The sequence below is a fragment of the Rhynchophorus ferrugineus genome, unplaced genomic scaffold (assembly GCF_030347505.1).
Source record: "Rhynchophorus ferrugineus isolate W39M unplaced genomic scaffold, kcgeb_rfMv2 rfM11, whole genome shotgun sequence".
NCBI classification, from domain to species: Eukaryota; Metazoa; Arthropoda; class Insecta; order Coleoptera; family Curculionidae; genus Rhynchophorus; species Rhynchophorus ferrugineus.
The window spans coordinates 23373242-23396791 of NW_027472590.1; positions in this window are offsets into that span (position 1 = coordinate 23373242).

Here is a 23550-nt window from a genome sequence, read left to right on the forward strand (position 1 = left end):
ACAGGGAGACGAATACACTGACCTACACCCAATATATTCAGGTGTTCCGCAGGACAGACTTCTTGGTCCATTATTATACCTATAGTATACAGCTGACCTACCGACCTTAAGAAACACTACTGTTGCAACATCTGCTGACAATACAGCGGTTTTATCATCACAGGAGGATCCAATATCAGCCACAAGAAACTTCCCATCTACCCATGTCCCTTAGTAAAAATTGAATAATTATGAACTTTCGCAAGCAGACACCGTTAACTCTCTGGGAATGCATTTTGATCGATGCTTGATATGGAAAAAAACATATAGTGACAAAACGCAAATAGCTTGAGCTTAAACTAAACCAAATGTATCAGCTAATAGGTCGTAAATCTAAATTATCATTAGATAACAAGGTCCTGCCGTATAAGTCAATACTTAGGCCCATTTGGACATATGGTATTGAACTGTTGCAAAACTAACATAGATATCAACCAGAGGTTCCAGAATAAAGTGTTGCGAGTCCAACAAGCTGATTCAGCGTGATATCCCCTTAAAACCCATAACAAATGTGATTCGAAATGTTACTACGAAGTACTCTGAAAGACTATTAGTACGTCCCAATGCACTTGCCAAACAATTAAATGTGCGATGACAGTGTAGTGTATAGGCTCAAACGCAAACTACCATACGAACTGGTTAATAGACACATAGAGTGAGATTTAATAATATCTAGATATATATATATATATATATATATATATATATATATATATAAACTCTCCTTTTTAAACGAGGGTTTATCTGGACTGGACCTACTGTTTAACGTGGGTTCCAAACCACGGTCCTCGGCATTAAGCCTATTGACTGGCGAGTGACCAACTTATAAATCATCCCAAAAGACATGGTCTTACCCAGACTGGTTAGTGGCGTGACTGCGATCATTTTCCTAGTCGGATTTTACACTCTTACTAAGGACAATTACAAATGTTAAACAATATAAATCTGATTCGATATCGATACTGTCGACTTTACCACTATGCCAACCAAGCCGCCTTTAATATGTTTAAAAAATGCTTTTAATTTTCTATTTTGATAAAATATCGACAAATATCGGTCAAGAAAAATATTGTTATCGATCGATATATCGATATTTTTCAGACACCCCTAGTTTATTTGTGAAGACGCGACTCTCACTTTCGTATTTTATTGATTTTACTGTGTTTTGTGCTACACAACCTGAATTTCATTAAATGGTCAGTTTGTTACCAACTTTCTTTTTTAATATCATTCTATTTTATATATTCCATTTATCTTTACCTCTTTAATTATTTATTTCTATGTTTCCTATGATTATTAACGTACTTTAAATTAAAAATAATAGCATTTTATGGTTGAAACTATAAAGTATAAGTCATAACTATTTTATAATCCAGAAAGTGATGCCAAAGCGGGTATTAATAACGAATCTATAGTTATGGATTATCGTTAATTGCAAGCAGTTAAAAGCAGTTAAACGCCACCGAAAGTGGCTCCTGTTGGTGAGAACACGTTCATCATAGTCGCAATTAGGAGAAGTGAATGCACATTTATTGGTTTTATTTGTGATTTTGGCTTTACCCTAGCGAGGCTTAGTGACATAATTTTAACCCCAGTGGCAGGATTTCAAGCGCCTCTTTCCCTTATTACACGTTTATTATTATTAGTATTATGGTACAAGCGCGTACATCGAGTGTTGCCTTCCCTTCATATCGTGTGCACATGACATAATTCATCCTATCACGTTCATCATTGCTATCAATTTTCGCTATTGGCTATTATGATTGCTTGTTATGATAATATGTTATAAATATCTGTTAAGATTAATTTGTTATAATTATTGACTACTATTGACTAAGCATATTGTTAACCACTATGGTTATTTCGTCGGAGTTACTGATTAACACTTTCAAGGTTGTTGTTAATCATCTTGGTTATTCCGTCATTGCTATTGACCATCATTGTCATTGTATGTTATCGACATTATCAATACCATCATTTATCAATACCATTGCTTGTCGATACAATTATTTACCAGTACTATAATCCGTCAGCGCAATTAATTACCCGTACTATTAGGTGCCAGTAATATTAACTAGCAGTACCATTATATTTCATTATTACCTGATATTAGAAGTATCTGTCGTGATAATTACCAATTCTTGTTATATTTCATATATATTTTAAATTGCGAAATCAGTGAAAATTGCTACTCAAGTACATTTTCATTTCTATTTATTTATTTATGCTCTTAAGTAGTTGTTATATCATTTATTTTGATCTCTGCTTTTATTTGTTTAGGATATTAATTGTTTTAAACTGACAAACCATGAGGCATTGAGTAACGCGTAGACTTTTTGGATTGGCAACATGTCCAAAAGTCTCCTTTTTACCAACGAGGGTTTATCTGGACTGGACCTACTGTTTAACGTGGGCTCCGAACCACGGTCTTCGGCATTAATCCTATCAAATGGCGAGTGACCAACTTATAAATCATCCCAAAAGACATCCGGTCTTACCCGGACTAGTTAGTGGCGTGACTGCGATCATTTTCCTAGTCGGATTTTGCACTCTTGCCTAACGACAATTACAAATGTTAAACAATCACAAACATAAATTTATGACCATGGCCCAGCCGGATTCGAACCCGCGACTATCGCAGCAGCAGGAGGACCATACTGTCGACTTTACCACTTGCTACTAGTCGCTTTCAGGGGGATAGAAAGTTTACTTTTTCTGCAGAGTAGTGTGTATAGGATGCTGTATACGCAATCGCCTTTACAGATGGCCCCATTGGAACCTGCGGTCGATTTGTAGACCGAGGTATGACACTTTCTTTAGCCAGGATATATTAAATTTAATCTGCAGTCGCCAGAATTTGAATGGCGATATGATATGTGTAATAGGCTTCCGACAGGAGACTGAGTCGAATGTCTTTACTTTGAAAGACTTATTTTCCAAGCATGAGCGAATTAGGGATATTAGGTCATCCGGTAAATCTAGTGTTTTGGCTTTGAAGATCAGTCCGTTATGCCACACTTCGTCGAAAGCTTTGGATATGTCTAGAAAGATGGCTCCAGTCTTGCGACCTTTACGAAGAACTTGATGAATGGTGGCTGTGAAGTAGGCGGCTTGATGAAAGCTTGCATGTTTGTCACGGAAACAGAATTGTTTTATAATTTTCCTTTTACGTTCTGGTTTAAATTTAACCATCCATTCTCTAACTCTATCTTGTGAAAAATATGTTTATTTCTTGCTATATACAATCAGTCCACCAAACATTACAGCGGTTTCTATCTTAATTACAGTAACATTGAGCTATAAACTGCGTCAAAAAGATCCTTGGCATTACACTTCGTGAGGCTCTATGTTACTCTGCGATTTTCAGTCAAAGCGCCAGCCTGTGTATCCAAAAATTGTATATTTTAGCAATTCGATGGCCCATCAGATACCCCCTACGTAAAACATCAACAACGCTTTTCTATATTTTCTTACAGACTTTGAGGCAATTTAACTCAGAATAATTTTACGTTGCTTACTAGTTATAAATAACGAAAAAAACTAATATTTTTATTCAAGAAAAGGATTTAATATTAATTAGTTATTTTAACAAAAACAATCGTTTTATATCTAAGATTGATCCCGGTACAAAGTTACATGTTGTAGAATTGCTTAAACTAATTTACTTAAAATCGATGACGTCATTGAATGAAGTCGATTAAAAACTAATCAAAAATGATATAATTAAACAGACATCTAAATAATTTTAATCGGGTTGATTTCTGTGGTTCGTCTTTCCAATCAAATCCAGCGGTATCAATTATTAAGGTATATAAATCAAATGAAAAACAGATCGATAGAGAAAAAAAATGTAATTAGTAATTTCGGCTCACTTTTTGGCAACTTACGCCAACCATCGCGAAAAACTAAATTCTCGAAAACAAATTATGAGTTAAGTTCAACGCCCTTGTCGTGAACAAATGCCAATTGGCAATATGTTAAATGAAAGTGGCAATATGTTAATGAATTCTAATAGCATTGTTCATTTCTTATTGTTATTGTCTTGAAAAAGTATTTCACATTATGCATATAAATTGTAGACGGTGGTGTTTTAGTCTATGATATTTTACCACTTTTCTGGTAAAAACAACACAGGTCAATTGCAAAATCCCCGGCCTATCATAGTAAAACACATTTTTTTGGCAAAATTAGTTTCTTACAACATAATTCCGTTCAAGGGTGATATACTGACTATAGCGATCCTGCAACTTTTCGATACCATTTTTGTATTACGATTGGTCCTTTGGTTCAAAATAGGCCTCAGTTTCGGCAACGACCTCTTCATTCGACGAACATTTCTTCCCAGCGAATATTCTTTTGAGATCTGAACAGGAAATAGTCGCTGGTGGCCAGATTTGAAGAATACGGTGGATGAGGAAGCAATTTGAAGCACAATTCATGGATTCCTGCCATCATTTTCACTGACTTGTGACACTATGCAAAGTTTTGGTGATGCAGCACTTTCTTTTTCTTTAAATGCGGTCGTTTTTCGGCAATTTCGTCCTTAAAACGGTTCAATAACGCTATGTAATAGTCGCTGTTGATGGTTCTTCCTTTTTCAATGTAGTCAATGAAAATTATTCAATGCGCCTTGCCAGCCGACTGTTACATTTTGCCACGCTTTGGAGCGGGTTCAGCGTGTGCAGTCCACTCAGATGACTCTTGATTGGACCTCGGAGTGAAATCATGGAGTCATGTTTCATCCATGGTCAAATATCGATGCAAGAACTCGAGTTTATTACGCTTGATCATCTTCAGGCACTGTTCCGAATCATCAAATCGTCGTTGTTCTTCGTCAAAAGTGAGCTCGCGCGGCACCCAGCACAGAGCTTTCTTATACGCAAATATTCGTGCATGATATGATGTATACGTTCAGTTGATATGTTTAGAGTTTCTGCTATTTCATTCAATTTCAATTCAACGGTCATTCGAAATCCTTTTGTGGATTTTTAAATGTTTTCGTCGGTAACAACCTCTTTTGAGCGCTACATTCACCGTCTTCGGTGCTCATTTCACCACGTCTAAACTTAGCATACCCATCCTTAATGGTTGATTTTCCTGGGGCAGTATCCGGAAACTCGGCTTTTGCTTCAACTGTATTTTTCCCTTCAAAAAGCAATATTTTATCAACACGCGAAATTCCTTTTTATCCATTTTTTTTTTTCACAATAACAGAAGTTGCTTCTCTCAGAATGCTATAATTCACAAAGAAATGATCCGACAGCTTTCAAATACACGCATGTTTTGAGGGTTAGGACTAACTAAAAAACATATGAATTTATTTCTAGTAGCGCCATCTATGTGTCAGGCCGGGGCCTTTTCAAATGACCTGTTAACCGTCAAACCGTCACTGTAGGACATCTGACATTTTTCTGCGATAAGTTATTTTCAAACGCCTCTTTTGAGAGAGTCTTGTAAGAGACGCAAGAAATGGTAATCGGTGGAGCAAGGTTTGGGCAGTACGGCGGATGCGCCCTAGTCAACCTCTCTCAATTTTTAACCAGTCACTAAAATGTTGTGGGTTCCAATGTTGTCGCGGCGAAAGACATCTTTTCTATTAACTATAATAATGTCAATTCTGATAAATTCTAAGCCACCATTCACTTGGGGTAAATATGGGATAGATGAGAACCTTGTTGAAATGAATGATTAACATACAGAAGACAAACTTTTAATAATCCTATGCTTTAGTTTTGGTTTTTATACTTATTAAGGAAGAAAATAATCATGATTAAATATTATTTATTTTATTTCTTTATTTATAAACAAAATCAAAAATTCCCATGTACGGGGATACATGCCTTTCTGCGTGGGTTAGATGCCGCAATGATATTTTAACTCGTGGGATAGTTGCTCTGGGAAAAAATAAACATATATTTTTTTGGAGTATTTGGTACTTACTTTATTCTTTTATTAACATAAATTATTATAAATTCTTAGTCAGCTCCCTATTCGTTATTATTTATTTTAAACATTGTATTACTTCTATCGTTACATAATAATATTTTTACAATATATCTAATTTAAAATTAAGTAATTATTTTAAAATTTTTAAAAAATGTCTTAACTTTAATTAACGGTAGCTAGATGACACAACCTTCGGTCTTGGGTACTAATCTCAACTACTTATTATCTTAGAAATAATCATAATCCCTTTCCAGCTTCATCTTTCTTGTTTCATTTTCTTTATCCGTTTTTGTCTCTGGCTATAGTAATTTTTATTTTTAATAGAAATATATTTATTCAGTGCACAATTTTAAACGTTGACATTGGCTACAATAATTACCGCGCAGCCATTTCGTATACATGGCACATTGAATCCAATTTACTTTAGATTTTGTTTTCTCAAAATCTTTAAAACATTCTACATATTCATTTGCCCCATTCTGGGATCAGTCTCACTCATTTGAAAGAGTGAATCTTTATGATTTGAGTCTCTTTGATTGAAGACTTGACGCATATGTTTTGTTTACTGTGTTGTTGTGTATAGAAGCCTTCAAGGATATCTAGAGTCACAAGAACTGGGGCATCTATCCTTTCTCGTGAAGTTTGTGAATTATGGTGCTAAGAGTCATTGAGAGTGTCCTGCCTTGTTGTAATGTTTGGGTGGGCAATAAATCGCAGATATTGTTAATGGTCCATGGACTTCCTCTATGGTTATACTGGTGGCTTGCAGGTAGTCTTTTGAATTGCGGAATTTTTCTTTTTCGAGATGCTTTATATCATCTCGAATCCCTTCAACAAGGTCTGGCACGATCGTATTGATCGCAAAGTGCGTGCGGTTAGGCGTCCCAGAAGACCTAACCGCTCTCATCAAGTCCTATCTCTCGGACAGATCTTTCCAGGTCAAGATCAGGGCGTCACTTTCCAGTCGTAAACAAATCGATGCTGGCGTACCTCAAGGTTCCCCGCTGGCTCCAGTCGTATTTAACCTCTTTATTTCAGATCTGCCGAGAAAAGAGCACATTGATGTCGCGTTTTACGCCGACGACACTGCTTTCTTCACAGCCGCCAGGTTCGAAGTTACAATTCATGAACTTTTACAGAAGCAACTCGATCATGCGGTCAAGTGGTTCAAATTCTGAAAACCCAGGCCATCATTTTCCATAAGAAGCGTTACGCACTGCGTGTCTCGCAACTTAAGATCGACACCGCAATAATTCCATGGCTGGATAACGTCACGTACCTAGGTCTTCACTTCGACCGACTGTTTGGTTGGCATTCCCAAATCCACAAAGCAATCCAAAAAGGTTCGTGGATAGCAAACCTGCTATCTTCTCTGATCTGCCCTTCTAGCAGACTTCCCATCTCCATCAAATCCTTATTTTACAAGATGTTAATTCGGTCCGTACTCCTCTACGGATCTAATGTGTACTTCAAGTTTGTTACACCCAACCAGGTCAAACGGCTTCAAGTTTTCCAAAATAAGCTCCTCAAGAGAATATTAAACGCTCCATGGTTTGTCAGAAATAATCAAATTCGTAGGGAAACTGACACTCCAGAAATCAAGCACTTCATATCTCAATCATTCCACAAACAACAACTCAGCTCAAGTTCTTCTGAAAATGCGCTTGTTCGTGAGCTGGTCGACATGCTGGGAGCTTAGCACCGCGTCACCGCCAAGCTCACCCCTTTTCCAGGCTGATACGACCTCATCCGTCGCTACAGTCATAACTTTTTCCCCCATACAACAGAATCCAGTTGTGTGTTAACTCAGGTTCGCGAATAAAGCCAGTTTTGAAGAAATAAATCTGTTATGTAGTCTAAAAATACAAAAATATAAGAGCCTGCTTCAAAATATCAAAAATTTCGGGTGCACAAAGTTGTAACAGCTCGTAACAGGTTGATTAATGTGAAGTACACGGTGGGAGCTGATTGGTGGGTGGGAGGAGGTAAGTTTATAAAAGACGAAACGTTGCAAACTTCTTGAGCGATCGATAGATTGGGCTATTTTCCAACATCAGCAATCTTCCATACATCTGGGATATATTTTAAGATAAATGGAGCTCTAATCAAGTTAGCGAACTTTATAACTCCTTTTCTTATGAGTTTTTACAGCACTTTATAGACCGATGCTTTCTTTGAGTTGATGTCAGTTTTTAAAACTTCGGATGCTTTTATACAGTCTGGATATAACAAGAAACGTTTCTCCATGTTTCGGTCAAGCCCAAGTCAAGTCGTCCTGAGCAACAACATATCGTATCGAGAGATCATAAAGTTTTGCTGTGCAACAACTTGAATGACGTATTGTTGGAAAAAAGAGGAAGTAATATTCGCAAAGTCAGCCTCTTTCGCTCATACGTTGGCAACGGCTGTCAGAAATTCACCGTTCATTGCTCGTATTGGGAGGTTCTGCTGGACCCAGCGTACTCACCAGACATAGTGCGTTCGGATTACCTAATTTAATTCTCTAGACTAATATACTACTTAAATAGTGTCGTGTTACTCAATACTGATTATTAATTATAAATACTAAAAGATAGGGAAGTGACTTGCTATAAAGCACCCTTGCTATAAAATAGAACTTTGAAGATCACTTAGTAACCATTTCACATTTATCCCGATTTCGAAAATGTACGTAAAGAAAAAAATTCTTATAATTTTTGTCATACTTATTATTATTTCCTCATACATTATTATCATATACACTACTTTCATCTTTATTTCCAATACAATCTCGGATAGAAACATGTAGAATTTCTCTTATGTGTAAATATCGCAGTCATTCAGAAGGAAGAGAGAGGCGGATTTTAGTCTTGACCGTAATATATCCTCCAAGTTCTTGTATCTTGGCCAAATCAGCTTACTACTTCAACGGTAGATGCCACTTCTCACGCCGGCTATACGCATCAACATTAAAGTCTATAGCGTTATCATCTGATGTTCACGGATCGACCAAATAGTTTATAGTATCGTAGCGACTGCTACAACCCTTTAGGCCACCATGCATTCAACTACATCAAAGTCTAAGATTGGAAAGGCTGGTGGATAGGTACCATGCGGTTCTCAGCTCGAAAAGACCACCGCGACGACGTTTCGCTTTTTTCTTTTCTCTACCCCCTTTTAACAGAACCATTTCTACAGCGCTACCTACTTCCTTTACCTTAAACTAATATCCTGTCTATTCTCCCGTCACCCACATGTATCATTTAATATCGCAATAAACAAGTTTCTAGTCAACCAGTGTTTTCAGGTCCCGCTCGAATTCCTTCCACAAAATAGTAGGGAATGTTCCGATAAATGACCGCATCGGCAGCCATATAGTCCGACCTACCGACCAGACGAACATTCCTACAATTGGTGACCAGGACGTGATCGAAGTGCCAGTTCGTGAAACCAGTCCAACATAAGCCACTCGACAGGTGCTCAACACGTGTATGGAAAGGATAGCACGAGGAACGGAACCCATCAACATCACATGGTCGACGTTATCCCACGGGACTAACCCGAAGGACGAAGACCACAGAAGCCCCCCATGCATAACATCAACTCATGAACACCCTTGTATCACGAAACGAGACACGTAAGGCACTACACTCAAACAAATCGGCACGCTCCAAGACGAACGATGTGCTGCTAGAACTTCCTCTACAACACATTCCTCGCTCAGGATGGAATCCCCATCTCATAAGCAGTCGCTGGGCGATTCATTGCGTGATTGCGGGTACACGCTGGAATCTGCACCACATAGAGGTACGTTCCAAGCCAGCTCCTCTAGGGAGGGAGTGATGTAGCGATCGCTATAATCCTTTAAGCCACCACGCATTCACCTACATCAAAGTCTAAGGTTGGAAACGCTGGTGGATTGGTACCATGCGGTTTTCAGCTATAAAAGACCACCACGACGACGTCTCGATCTTTTCTTTTCTCTATCCCCTTGTAACAGTATCATTCCACAGCGCTAACGCACTTCCTTTACCTTAAACTAATATCTTGTACATTCTCCCGTCAACCACATGTATCAATTAATATCACAATAAACAAGTTTTTATTCAATCAGTGTTTTCAGTTCCCCTGCGAATTCCTTCCACAAAATAGTAGTGAGTATTCGGACAAACAATCGCATCGACAGACATTCAGACCGACCAGACGAATATTCTTACGGCATCATATCGGATACTACGTCTGTTTTTTAAAAAAAGTTATAGAATTACATTTAGTTGTATATTAAATAAATTATTTATATGTTTACTATGTTTATATCTAACGAATAGCGTAAATATTAATGAAAATCTATACCTCGTACTATACGTGTTGTTGAACACGTAATATTACAACATCTGACTCATCAATTATAAATCCTTTATTTCTTTGCAACACGATTCGTTGACATGGCCGACGACACTGCGAAATATATACATAAGCGATAATGAGAATCTCAATTGGTCCACTTTGTCACGATCAAAATAAATTAATCTACGTTTGTCATTTTATTAGATTAACATAAATATCTAGGTCTATCTCTGTCTTGAACTTACTTAAGTGATATTCTGTTTCTTTCTATAGGTATATCAATTTAGTTTCCTTTATATTTTTATTTATTAACCCAATCGGTTAGGGTTATAAAGAATTTTACGTTGAATCGGTAGTATAAAAAGTTTATTTTTATCGACAATTGAAGATATGGTGCATTAAAGCCAATGAAACAAAATCCACGCATGTAATGTTTACCCTGCGTAGAAGAAAATGTCCACCAGTGAATATCAATCATCATCAACACCCCCAAGCAGAGCATGTTAAATATCTTGGTATGCATTTAGATCGACGCCTAACCTGGAAGAAGCACATTCTCTCTAAACGGAAACAACTTGGACTTAAATTATATTAAATGTATTGGCTCACTGGGCGCTAATCCAAGTTATCATTAGATAACAAGGTACTGCTGTACGAGTCTATACTCAAGCCTATTTGGTCCATTGAATCCAACTATGGGGTACCGCTAGCAAATCAAATATATCCATCATTCAACGGTTCCAAAATAAGGTGTGGCGTGCCATTGTTGATGCTCCGTACTATACTTCAAATAAAGTGATACAACGCTATATTCCTCTAGAACCTATAACGACTGTAATTCAACGTGTTTGTGTGAAGTACATCGAAAGTGTCAGTGCATCCCAACGTACTCGCTAAGCAGCTAAATATGCGACGTGATAGTGAAGTGTGAAGACTAAAACGTTGAACACCACCTGATCTGATTACTGGACATATATCGACTTTAGAATAAGACTAATTAATTAAGATAATATTTTATACAGAAGATTGCTTAATGAAGTGATTTTCTACGTGCCATGTATGTATAATATGGACATAAGAAATACTTATTGCCAATAGGGCAGATTGTGGATTCCATATATTCCATATTATATTGTGATTACAAAGAGTAATAAAAAATCCGATGTATTTAGTTCATTCTGCTTGATGAATCGGGCATCCGTCAAGTGATATAATTAGGTTTTTGTCATTTCACCGCAACGCAAAATTAACATTTAAAGATTGGAGCTCTTAAGCTGTATTTTCCAGTCTCTAGTCCATTTGTAGTTCTTGTTAACTAGCATTTGTATTTTAGGCAGCGGTGTATCTTTTGTCATAATATCTGTATCGTTGGTAAATTTCAAGTTCTGTTTCTTTCGTTGTTGAGATACAGCAGTGTAGAATAAATACAGTTGCTATTTTTCTATTAAATACACCTCACTGCATTACACTACGTTATATAGGATCAAACTGTATAATACTTTTGAGTTTGCGTCTTATTCCAGTGTTATCCAAGAGTTGCATTAGTTCAATATTGACATGAAAATGGAGTCCCTGGTAATTTGATTTCATGAATGACAGTCAGTATCTGAAGATCTCGGTGTAAGTAATCAGTCCTGTAGTACCTGGGTGCATCTACAATACTTCTCAGGGCTTTGTTCTAGAATTTTAATCATTTCTTTTATAACATCTTTATTAGATACGCTTGATTGATTGTAGTGTACTTGATTAATTCTCAAGCAAGACGAGTGCGAGAAAATACATCAATATGTATTCCTCAATTATAAAATTATAATGACTTATAGCTACAGTTTACACTAAATGTATACACTTTATATAAGTTCGCAAGGTTTGGTTCGCTTCAATCTCCTGATATCCAGTACGCTGTCCAGCAGTTTTATTGCTTCCACATTAGTATGATTTAGTAATCTTCGTGTTCCAAGGCGAAATCTGGATAACTTTGCAAATCCATTTGATTTTCAGGTCATCGTGCAGTTTCTCGTTGGTTACATAGCGATTGGTAATCAACGATGACTAGTTGATTTGAATTTTTAGTGCAACCCCATATTTGCACCCCATAGGTCCAAATTGGCTTTATAATAATTGTCTTATAGATCATCATTTTTGATTTTAGATTAAGTTGAGAGTAACTTCCGACTAACCAGTATAGTGGTTTCATTTTGGTTCTAATGTGTTTTGCTTTTTGTCTAACATGATGTTTCCAATTTAATCTACCGTCAAGATGGATTCCAAGGTATTTAGCTGATTCTTTATCATATGATTGCACAGATTGTTACCAAAGCTTCCCTAAACAATTTTATTGTCATTTTAGACGCTTAGAAACTATTGTAACTATTAAATAATGGTCAAGTCAAAGTATCATGATATCTAAACAAATAAGTTTTAAAGTTGCAAATCCATATTTGATATATTAGATTATATTTAATATAAAAACAAACATTAAAACTACCTATTCTAGAAAAAAAACATTTAGCGTAGTCTATTTTTAAACTAAAGGATAATTAATAAAAAATCTAGTAATTTTATTGACTACTAGTCAAGTCAAGATCACTTAGTAAAAAGCTGAACCAACATTATGGACAGAACGGAAAAATCATATAGATGATTCTTACTTTTGCTCAATGACCTTCATCGGTATAAATGCAAAAAGTAATACGGTATAAATATCTTGACATATCCTCAAATCAGTAAGTAATTTGGCTTACGAAAATTGTCAATCTATCATACAAAATGTGACGAGTTCAAGAAAAGCGAGTTCGAAATGATTTAAGACGTAATATTTCTTGGATCTGATATTCGAAAACTGTTGGCTGAATTTTATAAAATGTTTACGTTAACGCCTGGAAAAGCAACAGAATTCTTGATTTTAGCCGTCAAACACGAAACTTGGGCTACACGAACTACAGTCAAGAAGGGCGGCTACACCAAGTTATAGCGATAACCGAAAGCCGATACCAATGATTTTGGAACGAAGACATGATCGGCCATTATTTCCCATCATGTCTTGGCCCATCATTAATAGATACCAAGGAGTATAAAACACTCAATTTAGCCTCTGATCATGTCCGATTTATACTTTTTAATTCAATGAATGGTCGTTAGTGATTAAAAAGAGTAAAATAATAAATGTATGGAATGTTGTGAAAGCCAGAGCCAATTTCAGAGACACGGGTTGCTGATTTGGATTCAGATTCCCAAATTACCTTATAAACATCTTCTGGTTCTTCCAAACATTTGAACGGTATTGTATTTGAAAAATATACATTCTGAAATAATCTTTCATCCCAAATTACAATTTGATATAATTTTCTTTATTTCATTCATAGAGCATACCTTTACCCAAATAAAAACGATTCTCTTGTTGCGTATTCCCCCTAAAAGCTATAATCACTGAAGGAACGCCACTGGGGATTGATGATTGATTACTTTCTCACTATCCGTCGCTATATCACGACACATTGGTCGAGATCAGTAGACACTTCTCCGAATTCTTCCCTCCCTACATGCAAATGACTGGAGATTTTATGATATAAACATAAAGGTAAATCCGCGTTCCACTTTCAAGGCGAAGAAAGTTGATCAGGGAAAGTGTATTGGAAAGAATTTTGTTTATGTATAAATATTTTGCTATGCCGTAATCATTTAATTTTCCGTTCGGAATTACATTGATTTAAATAAGCGGATTTTTCCATTGATTGGTCGTTGCTTATTGTTATTTATATTATTCTCAATATTTTGTTCGATTACTTTTCTTTATTAAAAGATTCGATGTATTCTGACCATTTATCGGGTTTAAAAAAGCATTTATTAGAGGATTTTCCATAACTTTCTACAGTGTTTTCCCATCTTTCTAGCAACATGGTGATACCATATCAAAAGAGCAATGTTGGTTAGGCACCGATCCATTTGGCACTTTTTCAGCATTTTGAAATGGAGTATCATGCTGTGTCGAGCTGAACCAATAAAGTTCTGAGGGTGGTAGGACTTCTCATTCGCCCTGCAATAACATCTTTCGTATCTCTTGAAACGTTTGCAGAGAAGTGTCATATATATAATGAAATAGCATTACAATAAGTTTCTAAAAGTGTTTGATGGGCTTCGGTAGATTTCTTTTTCAAATCAAACAAAAGAAGTTATAACTAAATGGTTGTGTACCTTCCATGCTAGTGTCTATACACTGCATAACTCAATAATACTAATTGGAAACAGTTTTTTATGTACAGAGATATCAAATGCAATGAATTTAACAGTTATATTAAGTTCTTTAATAGTTTAGGGTTAGAGTGCACATCGATACATCTTGATGTAAGTTGAATCATTATAAATCAAGCTGATAAGAAGATATCGATATTTCTTTTAAAACGAAAATGAATCCAAATATTTGTTTTAGCTGTATCATCCATAATATAATTGGCTAGCTGTAAAATATTAATAGCACATATATAAATTGTTTGTGTCTGTTAAAAGAGTTGTGGTGCTTCCATAAATCGAATTCGCTTTTATCTTCATCCTCTGAAGATGTAGAAGAAATTTATGCTGTTGTCGATTTATGTTCTGAAATAGTGTTTATATATATATATATATATATATATATATATATATATATATATATATATATATCAATTATATTATATCAATTTATATATTTAAATGAGACATAAGGAACGGCTTAAAGTACATAAAATAAGTTTCGAGGAAGTCATGTTAAACAATGAACTATTTCAAATTGCTACTCGGTAAATATAAATAAAATATTTAATTGCATTTATGTAATTTACTTTTTTAGAAATAAGCCTGAGAAAAGATACTTAGTAGATTACTGAATGTTATGGTCACCGAGTATTACGTCTCCCTTCCTATCACTGCATTTTTAATCCAATTGAGTTGATATGGAGTAATGAAAAAAATTATTACAATAGATATTCAGGTCGAGGAGGATGTTCAAACCAAAACTGTCTGTAGTTATGGAAAGAGGCACTGCCGAAAATAACACCTTCGGTTTGTGTGAGCTCGATCAGACACACTGAAGAAGAAATTGACAAATGGTAGAATCTTGAGCAAGTTTTTAATATATTGGAAATAAACAACCTAGTTATGATTAGTGTTTCTGAAAGTGAGAGTGATTGAATAAGACTTTATGAATGTTGGTTTATGATTCAATGCTGACGATTACCAAGACACCCAAGATATATATATATATATATATATATATATATATATATATATATATATATATATATATATATATATATGAATGAAAAAACCTGGAAAACTTGATTAAAACCATACCCAACCCATTAACAAATGAATCAGGATAATAGAAATAAAATTTTCCAGTAATAAATAAATGAATTATTTTGGGGATGACATTTTTCGAGGGGTGTCACATTTTAGCCGAGAACAACAAGAAACTCTGGGGATTGGTTGGAATCGACGGCGTACAATAGAAATAAGATACTGCAGCAAGTGAATGAATTATTTTGGGGATGAGATTTTTCGAGGGGTGCCACCCTTTAACCAGTGACAACAAGAATATCCGGGGATTGGTTGGAATCGACGGCGTATGCGCCATGATATTTTCGACGCCGGGCGTGTAGAGGCGTCGCGACGCTTTCCCCATTGGATTATCGTAAATCCAATGGGATTTTCCTTTAATTTTGGAGCACTTCCAATCAGCCAATAAAACAGTAGCTATTGGGAATTTGGAGATACCCAATCTCTTTTTAGTACGAATGCAACTCAATGTATTTTCTATATTTTTATTAAGTTCTTGTTCTGTCACCGAATTAATTATTTATATTTGTCAGGCTTTGTAACGGTATTACACTAGGGTATTTTATTCAAACGATGATTGATTAAATAAAAAATTAATTATCAAAGGTCTGAGGGTGTCAATGCTTAGCGAATAAATGATAAATATACTAGAGTGACCTTATTAGGATATTGAAAAGACAAAAATCTTTGAAATAGTTAAATTATTTATGAAAAATATATGTTTTAAGCTTAAGTAGACCCAGTGGAGACTTAAGTGCACCAGTAGCAAAGCTGGGCATGTATGCTACATACTTTATATTATACAGAGTATGGCATATATTTAAAATACGAAACGAAATACTTTTTATGAAATAATTAAGACCTGCTAAAGGAAACAACCATTCTACAGGCCCTTATGAGCACAAATTATTGTGTTATATGGACATATTTTTTTTGTTGATTTTGAAAACTGACTAATTCCATTTTTGATGTCTGTGATTTCGATCTTCTTTAGTACTACTCCTGTTGATCCCAAATTTTATTTCATGATGTTTGTAATTTGCCTCTAAGGAGAAATATTTTAAATTCCTTGACCTGATATGTTGTTATTCTTCTGATTACCAACACAAATTGTAAGTAAGATTTTTAAAATATTCCAATATAATTACATGTTTTAAAATTAATTTATAACTCTAATTTTTTCTATGTACCTAAATTTTAACTATTTTACCTAAATGTGTACTAAGTCAAAAAGAGCTAAATGCCTTAGTTTCTTGTGCACTGGCTTAGAACTATTGAACAAGATTTCACACACTATATAACTAATGATTTTAAATATCGCAAAAAGGTGAAACAAAATAGTAATGGAAAACTTTCATAACTTAATGATTTTCGTTGTCATCTTCAACCGAATTGTTAACATGTGAGTTATTAGGTATATTATATTAATGTTTTTAAACAGTAAGTAAATAAAGCAATGGGAACTATCGACTGAAAACAGTAGACACGGTCCATGTCGCGAAACAGTTGAACTAGTCGAGAGTCAAAAAACTACATACTTAAAGTAGTAACTACTGTTTTAGCTGCTAGTTAATGAATAGGCTTAGACCTTTTTCTATTTGTGATAACAGACGGTGATGTGTGTGATTACGAATTCATTGATTACGATTCTGATTACAAATTCGTTCTCGTATTAATTTTTACAGAGAAAATATATTCTGTGAGCTGTATATATCAGTTCACTTCAAAATATTTTAAATTGACAAGTAACAGTATGAAGAAAAGAATGGAAATAATGATCCCAAATATGTTTCCTCATATTTTAATATATGGAAAATAACTATGACATAATATAATAAAAGTAATTGATTTATTTTTATTTCGTTCCAACCTGTGTTAGGAATATTTCATTTTCAACCACTTTTGTGCGGTTTTGAAACAGGGATCTGCGTAATCCTTCGCGAAGGAGATAATTGCTGGATTCTATTACGCTCAAAAAAATAATTTAATTTTGAATTATATACTATTTTTTAACATTTTATGTATTTGACCGATTCGATTGATTCCTCATATTTTAATATATGGAAAATAACTATGACATAATATAATAAAAGTAATTGATTTATTTTTATTTCGTTCCAACCTGTGTTACGAATGTTTCATTTTCAGCCACTTTTGTGCGGTTTTGAAACAGGGATCTGCGTAATCCTTCGCGAAGGAGATAATTGCTGGATTCTATTACGCTCAAAAAAATAATTTAATTTTGAATTATATACTATTTTTTCTAACATTTTATGTATTTGACCGATTCGATTGAGTAATGACCACTAATTTTATAAATATTTAGTAATAATAATTTTATTTATCGTTAATGAGGAATATTTTAAAATTATTATTGGATTATGTTCAACAAACATCGACAAACTTAGAAAATCGAAAAGAGTTAAAAAGGATATATTAAAAATACTCCAATATAACGTAAATGCAGTCAAAATTATTTTACTATTTATCATTCAAAATGTTGTTCCTTTTATTCTATATATTATTTAAAATAATATTGTAAATAGATAAATAGGTTTAGGTAGGTATTAAGCTAAATTGTGTGTATATAATAGAATATAAAATACATATATTGTTAAAATATATTAAAAATACTCCAATATAACGTAAATGCAGTCAAAATTATTTTACTATTTATCATTCAAAATGTTGTTCCTTTTATTCTATATATTATTTAAAATAATATTGTAAATAGATAAATAGGTTTAGATAGGTGTTAAGCTAAATTGTGTATATATAGTAGAATATAAAATACGTGTAATAGATAGGTTAAATAAGGTTTTTGTTCATATTTATTTAATTATTACAATGGTTATTATTTTTAACGGTTAAATTTTTTTTGTGTTAAAAATCTAAGTTTGATTATTTTTAATTTTTAGTACCTTACTTATTTATTTTTTGAAGTCAGTTAGATTTTTTTTTTAAAAATATTTTATTTTTCTCTTTTTAGTGTTAGATATTAACTCAATAAATATACGCAATTCTTTTATGTAATATCACAATGGGCAGACCAAGTAAAGGTGCAGCCCGCATGGGGAAAATAGGGAAAAAGAAACAATGATTTAAAATAAGGAGTTTAAAATAACATTATACCCAAATATCTAATCATTTTAGATAAAAAAAAATATGTGAAAACTTTCTACATGCCTTTAAAATTTGAGCGTTTCCAAAAATTTTTCTCCCATCCCCCCATCAGATCCTAACCAAATAAAAAAAGAATTTTGAAAATAGGTCCATAATTGACGGATAAATCGGGGAATATACATTAAAAGAATACATAAATATACAACCGAACATAGAACTCCTTCTACGAAGATCAACTGAAACAGTCGATAGTAAAAAGTAGTCAATTATTAAAGTAGTCAACAGTCCATAATTGCCAACGCTAATTAGTTGGTATAAGCTGTATTGAATAAATAGTTCCAAAGTATAGCTTAACTCGCTTTCTAAGTTCTACATAATCGAATTTTTCTTAGCTCAGAAATATACCGAAAAATCTATTTCTTGTGAAACCTTCACTAAATCGTGGGTTGTCAAAGTAATCTAGGAACTTACACAATTATCACTAGTTCATAAACTAATAACGAGAAACTCTGATGTAAAGAGGACGATAGAGTAAAAATCATACAGTTGCAATTTTATTGACAAAAGAAATTAATATGATTGTGAACTAGCATATCAAATTATAGAGTATGAGTGGCCAATTTTGAATAGCCTAATGGTGACAAATGTGTAAATCCGCCACTGTATCCACTAAATTTACTTGGTTACATATCGTCAAATGCTTTATCTGATATAGAAAATATAGTGAAATCTCAAGCCTGAGAAAAAATAAGGTAGGTTAGCGAAATGAATTATGAATAGTGCGATAATAATCAATCTCAATTTATGGGAGTAATAAATGTGTTGCATTCTATTAAGGTTTAGCGGTATCATCCCAAATAATCATATGAAACCCACGTAGGTCTATGGTACCCGTCCATTTTCGTTGCGTTGATCATTCAATTAAGTATGTCAGTCAATATAATAGAACTTTAAATTACATACAGGCTAACATGAAAATTATAATAATCACGATATTCTATCGTGTAATGGGGAATAAATAGTCAGTCACGAAATATCTTGATGTAGATTATCGATGTTGTTTTGTAATGTCTATTTTTTAACAAATTAGAGTTTTCGTTTAACAAAGTAGGGCGTTTTTTGGACTGGACTGGACCTAGTCAACAAAACAATTCAAAATGCAATTTGACCATCTTTTTCATCGTTATCCGGTGGATTGTGTTATAAATAACTAGGATATAAATTAAAATAAACGGATCATGTTTATTTAAACAAAAGGTCTATATTCGACAAAACTACTGGTTTATTGGTCAGACAATATTGTCTACAATAATCCTTCCTTATTATATTATAGGTTGCTATTCAATTAGTATCAATGCACCGGCCTTTGAAGTACATTGATAAACTAGCCTTAACAATTATAATGCTATCACTTACCTCTAATTCGTTGTTTAGATTAATTGCTTATACAAACCATTCCCCATAAAATTGCTGATATTATAGGGATCAAATTTTGACAGCATGATTGACGTGGCAGCCTGTGCACTGGAAGAGTCAGATGAGGAAGGTTACCACGCCATATAGGATTTTTTATATTAATTCAGTTATTTCTAGCTTCTGTTCTGTTAAGATGATAAGCAAAGTTTCTACACAGTCAGATTTTATCATTTTTGAAACGGATTGTGTATCGACTATTTCATCACTGTTATCACTTATCTCACTAAAGTAATTCTTATTTAATTCACTATTATTCTTCATATCTACAGAATATCACATGCACAAATGTTCACTTTATTTTAACGACACACACTTGACTGAATAAGAATCCCACTTCTGATATTATAAATTAAAATAAAAGGACCATATTTGTTTAAATAAAAATCTTTATTCGATAAAAATACTGGTTTATTGGTCCAACAGGTAAGACATAGCAATGTGTTTCGACCAAAGGATATATATATATATATATATATATATATATATATATATATATATATATATATATTGACATTTATCAATCCATAACCTGTGTTCCATATTGCCAACGTCTCAAGTAACCCGCTGCTCTTGGTGCCTCAAATGACATTCTTCAATAAATCACACCACAGCTGGCAATCAGCCATAACTCTTCTGGCTTTGGAAAATGTCGATTTCTTATTTTTCAGATATATTTCTATTATCTTCATCCATGCATATTTCAAAGATTTCATAACAAATTGAAAAATTGCTGGAATTTGTACAGGTAGTTTTACTTTTTTACTTAAAGCTGTAGAAGAAGGTAGCTGAAGGGTACATAATGCTGTGTGAAGCCTATAGCAACCATGCTCCAGTGATTAGTTGTGGCACTAAAGACATAGAGCGTTCTGGACGGCATTACTCGATCGATATCCATGTAAAAGGTAAGAATAATATTCAGAATTGTTAACAGTAACACAAGAAACATTTTTCAATCTCTTGGAGCACATCGAAATGATCCAAAGCTTGGATATTTTGTTCCATATGAATTGAAGCTAAAGGATAAGATTGAAAAGCTTTTGGTCATGTGAGAAATACTACTTCAGAGGCAAAATGGGAAAGGCCTTTTTGCATGGTATTGTTACTGGTGATATAAAGTGAAAAAAAAATGCTGAGGATCACTTGGTAACGCATCAAAATCAACGGCAAAGCGGAATATCCATAGTACCAAGCTAATGCTATCTATTTGTGAATAACCTAGGCAAATGCATCGTTATTTCGAGATGGAAACCATAAATTGCCTGAAAGATGGTAATAAAGGTGCCGATTATTCACAATAAAGCTTCAAATTAAAAAAACTTTGAAATAAATTTATAAGCAAATATAATTCGTCCTAAAGATTGTATTTAAAGTACCTCATGCTTAGGATATCACACGATAACAGTGTTAAAATCTTGAAGATATACAGAACGATACGATATTAATAATGAAATTTGTTTATAACTAGAGAGTATATGTGATTTTGTTAAAAAGTATCGTTATTTCCAATCTGCAATCACAGGTAGGGTTTCCCAACTTGCTGCCTTCTTTAGCATTTAAAAATCTGGTTAACTACGCAGAATCAGACTCAAACTCAAAGAAATGTGCTGGTTAGTCGGAATACATTGACAACTCCACCTAAGATCAACGAAATTGTTTTATCAGTCAACTATAAACCTTATTTTAACTTATGAGGCGCTAATATGGGGTGGTACCAACGCTGGCAAGACAAACTTCTTCGATTAATTATTAATGCTTATCGCTACGTAACCAATATCTGCACTATGACCTCGAAATCAAATCTAACCACGAAGTTAAACCACTGTTTTTTTTTCAATTTGTGATGTCAGACGAAGATATATGAATTTTTTTCCTGTATAAATTGCTAGAAAGGAAAGGACGGAGATAATTGCTTGGAGCAGTTAATGTTATATGTGCTTATATTTTCCAATGGTAGTATAAGCGAGACGGAGATGAATATATTCCTTCACGTACAATCTTTAAAAAAAACTATATTTATAATTTAATATATTTATATATATATATATATATATATATATATATATATATATATATATATATATATACAGATACATACAAATCTATAAATCTATGTACGCATAAATTGGGTGCATTTTTGTCAAGGTCGCGGCTAGGACGACAGAGTCAGAACGTTAAAAATCAGTCGAATGAAAGTAGTAGAACCAAAAGTAGTAACTAAAAGTATACGACTGAAACAGTCGATAGTAAAAAGTAGTCAATTACTCAATAGTCGATAGTCAATTTCATTCGATAGTTCCCAACACTACTGAAAAGTACTTTTAACTTTAGCTTAAGTAGTCTAATTTAATTTAAGTTAGAAATACATACTGATTTATTTATCCAGTACAACAGAATCGTAGTAATAAATTAATTTACAAATTAATGCACTATGCATACTTAATGCAAGATGACAATCAACTGCGTTTTTTGATAATTAAAAATATATGTTTTATTATATTTTATTTTATTTAAATTATTAAATTAATAAATAATTGGTTTCATTTCCATGCAAAATGTATTAATGAAAGTATTAATTAAACAATGTTAAATAAACAATTGTTAAAAAATGTTCATCGAATATTTCGTATTAGTCACTGTGAATTGGGCGATACGGGCGAAAATAGCATAGATTTACTTTTTAAACACAATTTTTGTATATCTGTTGGGAACTCAACCAGAACTGTGTCAATATATTCACTATTGAAACGTAACTTAATCAAAGAACTTATTTAAATCGTCTCAGAGTTTCGGAGCCAATCGCTGTGTTAAATAAATATCAGTTATGCATTTCACCGAGCCTGTACTCGATAGTGATTAGACTGAGAAAGTTCAAGGTCAAAGAAAAAGTTGGAAGAAAGGTAAGACAGGTCAGTGGAATGATTGATGTTGGTCAGGATGACTATCGTTCTCCTTTTTTAGTACCAGCCAATATACACATTTTCTACATGTTTGTCAATCAACTGTTCCTTGTTTGTTTTAGTAAAAATTCCATTCGTCCCAACAAAACAAAACGATTTTAGTTTCAAATCTAGTTTTGATATTAATAATTCACGAGATATACATTCCATTCGATATATTTTATTCTAATGATACTTTATTTCTGATTTAGTACTTAAATGATGCGATAAAACATTAATTCCTGAATATAAAAAAGGCTGTCATATTTTACCAAAACACAAATACTGTAAATGCAGAAATTGAAGCTTTAATTATTTACACATGTACTGAAGTTGCCAGATCTGGCTTTCAATGATTACAAGTTATTTTAAATAATGAATATAAATGAAG